Source organism: Podarcis pityusensis (genome assembly GCF_964106645.2).
Source record: "Podarcis pityusensis genome assembly, chromosome: 6".
Taxonomy (NCBI): Eukaryota; Metazoa; Chordata; class Lepidosauria; order Squamata; family Lacertidae; genus Podarcis; species Podarcis pityusensis.
In genome coordinates this window covers 15,397,563-15,402,624 of record NC_138030.1, presented here as the reverse complement: position 1 = coordinate 15,402,624, position 5,062 = coordinate 15,397,563, and the positions used below count along the sequence as shown (strand labels likewise).

General features: G+C 43.1%; 1 long non-coding RNA gene across 1 annotated transcript; it reads right to left on the bottom strand.

The window, feature by feature from the left end:
• Positions 1 to 384: 384 nt before the first annotated feature.
• On the bottom strand, positions 385 to 3,141 carry LOC308480322. Its single transcript, XR_013988038.1, has 3 exons — positions 2,829 to 3,141; positions 1,350 to 1,467; positions 385 to 507 (listed from the first exon to the last, which is right to left on the bottom strand). It is a non-coding gene; the product is annotated as an uncharacterized lncRNA (long non-coding RNA).
• Positions 3,142 to 5,062: the final 1,921 nt, after the last annotated feature.

The following is a 5,062-nucleotide window of genomic DNA, read 5'->3' as shown; positions in this document are numbered from 1 at the left end:
CTCCACCAGCATGGATGTCCTCATTACACTTGTGAAAAGCATAGACAAGCAGATGCCAATAGTGACCAGCAGGGGCAAGAAGAATCCTAAGCTAGTCCAGATACAGTGGTACCTCGGGTTAAGTACTTAATTCGCTCCGGGGGTCCGTACTTAACCTGAAACTGTTCTTAACCTGAAGCACCACTTTAGCTAATGGGGCCGCCGGAGCACGATTTCTGTTCTCATCCTGAAGCAAAGTTCTTAACCTGAAGCACTATTTCTGGGTTAGCGGAGTCTGTAACATGAAGCGTACATAACCTGAAGCGTATGTAACCCGAGGTACCACTGTAGTAGCAATTTGTCTGATCCAGGACTGTCTGCTGCAGAAGCTGGCACAGTAGAAAACCACATTTCGCTACCCACCACAGTCCACCCTGAGTGGCAGGACTTCTGGCCAGGAGTTAGGATTGCTCCATGTGTTAGGAAGAAACTCAGATGCTTCAGCCACAGTGCCTGATGCCCAGGTTCCTGAGAAGGAAGAGGAAAGATCAAATATTGTACCTGAGAGAGAAACAGGAAGATGAGCGGGGGAAACATACGAGGAGGAGCTGCTTTGTCCATGGTGGGAGCAGTGAAAGGACCCACACGGCAACCCCTCACAACAAATGCCCATTATGAAAGCTGATACGGAAGGGGGGGGCATGTCTTCTTCACCTTCTTCTTCGCTACAATATATCCATTTATTTCCAATTGTCAATGTCAAAAGGGACTAAAATCTATAAAATTCATAGAAAATCAACGTGCCAATTTGCTCAATTTCTCTAGGACTCCATGACACCTCCCCTGTCCTCCATAATCCCTCAAGCAAGGTGTCAAGACCCTAATCCTGTCAAATCGCTCTGCCAAGCCCTTCCTCCGGGCGATGCCAGGTGACAGACTATGCATACATGGACCATTGTCTTCTCAGGATGTGCTTATCTGCGCATATCTCCAGCTCTGCATATTCCCCCCTCCCTCCTCCATATGTTAATCCGGTGTAACCCAACCTCTTCCTAATGTATTCGTGATGTAATCTGTGTAACCCAACCTCTTCTTAATGTATTCATGATGTAACTGGGATGTATTTTGCACTGTATTCTGGGACATGGAGGGAAATTTCAAAAGTTCATGTCACCCCTTTCTCGCTGTTCAAGCTCGCCTTGAACCTGTTGCGCAATAAACTTGGATCTTCTGCAGTTTGCTCCTGTCTCCGGCTGAGCTCATTTTTCTTCCGCAGGGACCCACGGACTTAGTCCGACGAGCTGGGTGGCAGAGTAGCCCCGCACCCAGATTTTACCGTAACAAAGCGGTTCAAGCAGTACTGCACTCACAAACAGAATTCTTCTTGTGCTTGCCAGGCTAGAATGACAAATCCACGTTTGATCTTCCACTGTGTGAGTCATCAGTATTCTTCTCTAGCTGGGGAGCAAAAGGCCATAACATCGCAGACTGAAAATACACGAAAGCCTGTCAGCTAATGTCATGAAGACAGAGGGAAGGATAGAAACCTGTGGGTGGATCTGTCAGTTTCAGTTTGCTCATTTTTTTCATTTTTCCAGTCTTCAATTCAGTTCCCCACATTGCACCTTTAATGTCATCAGCTTTGTCCTGTGGAACACCCTGCCAATAGAGATTCAGCGGATGCATCCCATGCCAACTTTTAAATGCCTGCTGAAAACTTTCCAATTCTACCAGCCCTGTGCAGGTCGTTAAGAGTACACAATGCTCTATCGGTGTTTTATAGAAACATATAGTTGGAAGGGACCCCAAGGGTCATCTAGTCCAACCCACTGCAATGCAGGAATCAAGGCTAAAACATTTTAAATTTCTTTTTTGCTTTTAACTTGTCTTTAACATTTTATATGTTATCATTTGCTTTTATGTTATTTACATTTTTTGTAAACCGCTGTGATATGCTTTTTATGATACAGTAGTCTAGAAAAGCTTTTATAAATAAAATAAATAAATGCAAACCATTTCTGCAGCCATTTACTCACTTTAAAAAAATCTTCATGAAAATACATCAGCATTTTTATATGACTGCCCCCTAATAAACACAGTATTTTGAATGCAATTTAACCTAACAGACACATTATTTGAATAAAACAATCTTCCATTATAAAATGTAATTTTGCATGCTGCTTTTGCAGATAGCTGAATTCTTATGGACATATGGACAGCAAAAATGGGAAAAGTGTGAATTTCAAAGGATGGCTGTTTTGGTTCATGTATTCTTTCAGGAAGTGTGAATTTGGTTGGTTTGCCTTTAAATGCAAACTTTGTTGAATTTCTCCCCCGCCCCACCTGCATATAAATAATCCACTTTCCACCCTGTATTCCACAAGACATCCTGCACAAAGCCTCTCCGTATACCAATTAGTTGGTTGACAAGTGTTTGTTCCTCATACACTGAGAGGGCTCTGAAGAGCGAAAATTGCCATTAACTATCTACTTCTGAATGCAGACTGATGAGGGTGTTTATAGGATGCAGCTAATTAGTAATGGTCAGTGCTAACACATACATACACACAGACACACAAAACACAGAGGAAAGAAGGAGAGCAAAAGAAATATAAAGCAGCAGCTAGGAATACTAAAGTTTATCTTCCTACCATTCCAATAATGCACATTTATCCTCTGTATGCTTTTACTAATAAGCTCCTTTGTGCAAGCTCTGGTAAAAAAAAATAACCAGTTGCAACCTTGATTTATTTAATTCTCTAATTTCTAGCACTGCGAGATAATTAACAGACAGTACACGGCTGCACATGGATTGCTTTATGATTAAATTCCTTTAATTGTCTACTGACCTTCAGCTAATTTGCTAGTTCTGAGATTTTACAGCTTCAGAGAACCCCTTCTGCACTGAGGTGTTTTCACTGGAACGTACACATACAACCCTGGACCTTGAAGAGGACTGTTTGTTTTTAAGTTGTGGGTGAACATACCAGATGACACAGCGATTCTTCAAACAGCTCTTGTTTATTCACAGGCCGAGAACAGAACTGGGCTGAAGGGTTCAGCCAACGTGCTTATATAGAGCTCAACTACAAAGCAACAGTAACAACTTTCTGTAACTATCCAATCACTGAAAGTCACTTTCAATTCCTTATTTGCATATGTGGACCTGAGTGAAAACTATCTACAGTATTCCCCTGCTGGCCCAGGGTGAGAACTTCAGTACATAACAGTTTGTACTTTGACAAACCTGTGTTCACCCTCCTTCTTGTTTCTCAGAGGCCCTGTTTGGACTACGCAGGCATTATCACTCATTATCTAGATGAGCACATCATAAGGTCGCACTTACCCATGACTTGATCATGAAAAGGGCACCAATCTGGCATTTTATTACCGAGACCTGGGTGGGTGAGCTAGGAGTTGATCTAACCCAGCTGTGTCCACCTGGATGCTCAGTGCAGAATCAACACGGGCTGCAGTGCCAGAGGACAAGTTGCAGTGGTCCACAGAACTTCCGTTTCCATCACAAGGAAACCCCTGTGTCTTCTCAAGTTGGGCCAAGGAGACAGTAACCTAGGACTACTGGTGGTATACTTTCCACCCAGCTGCCCAGCAGCTTCTCTCACCAAGCTGACAGAGGCCACCTCAGATTTTGTGTTGGAGCAACCCAGAACAGTTCCGGGTGATTTCAATATCCATGCTGATGCTGCGTCTAGTGGTCCAACTTGGGGCTTCATGGCCACCCTGACTATCAACACTAGAAATGGAATTGTATCCTCCATTGCATCTGAGGGAAACTGGCTAATTTAGGAGGTCATGTGGCATATACAGCTCTGTCTTCCAACACAGAGAAATGCCCAGGGGTCTCAGGAGGAACTACCAGAAGGCAGCCACCAGTGTCCCCAGCGTCTACCACCTGATACAGTTGTCCTATTCTGCCCAGTGATAGGACTGGTCTGGTTGTAGCATACAACAGATTCTGGGAGTGACTGGGAGTGGCCACCGAGACCATACAACACCGGTCGTGAAAGACCTTCATTGGCTCCCAGTATGTTTCTGAGCACAATTCCAAGTGTTGTTGATGACATTTAAAGCCCGCAACAGCCTCAGCTCAGTATACCTGAAGGAGTGTCTCCACTCCCATTATTCTGCCTGGACACTGAAGTCCAGCTCCAAGGGTTTTCTGGTGGTTCCCTCACTAAAAGAAGTGAGGTTACAGGGAACCAAGCAGAGGGCCTTTTCACTGGTGGCACCCACCCTGTGGAATGCCCTCCCATCAGATGTCAAGGAAATATCTGACTTTTAGAAGACATCTGAAAGCAGCCCTCTTTAGGGAAGTTTTTAATGTTTGGTGTTTTGTCATGTTTTTAATATTCTGTTGGGAGCCTCCCAGAATGGCTGGTGAAACCCAGCCAGATGGGCAGGGTATTAAGAATAATAAAAAAATTATTATTAATAATATTAATATTATTATTACCAAATACTTTCTGCCCCCACAAGCATGTGATAAGTGTAGCATAGGAACAAAGGAATCTACCTTATACTGAGTCAGATCCAGTGGTCCATCTATCTCTATATTATCTACCGGTACATGGATTGAAAGAGAGGAGACTTTCTAGCCCTACCTGGAGATGCCAGTTTTTCATATTTGATGTTTTATCACATTTTTAATATTCTGTTAGGAGCCACCCAGATGGGTGGGGTATAAATAATAATAATAATAATAATAATAATAATAATAATATTTCCTTGAGCAATTTGGGTTGGATGGCATTGCTCATTCCACACACACTTTATTAAGGATATTTCACAGATTCCTTGGGACTTCTATCCTGATCTCCCCTATACCTTTTGTACTCAGAACCAAAATTTCTCATGTCAGGGGCAGGTTTTAAAAAGAATAAAAGGAGTCGGCAGGGCCATGAAAGAATGCAACACAATATCTAGGAGGGTTTCCAGGTCCTTATCAAAAGCTATGGCATTCAATCATAAGAAATGTCACATAAACAACAGAAATGAACTTTTAAAACAGCAGGTGGGTCCGGCTGGATTCAACCGACACTGTCAGCTGTCCTACTTTTGCCAT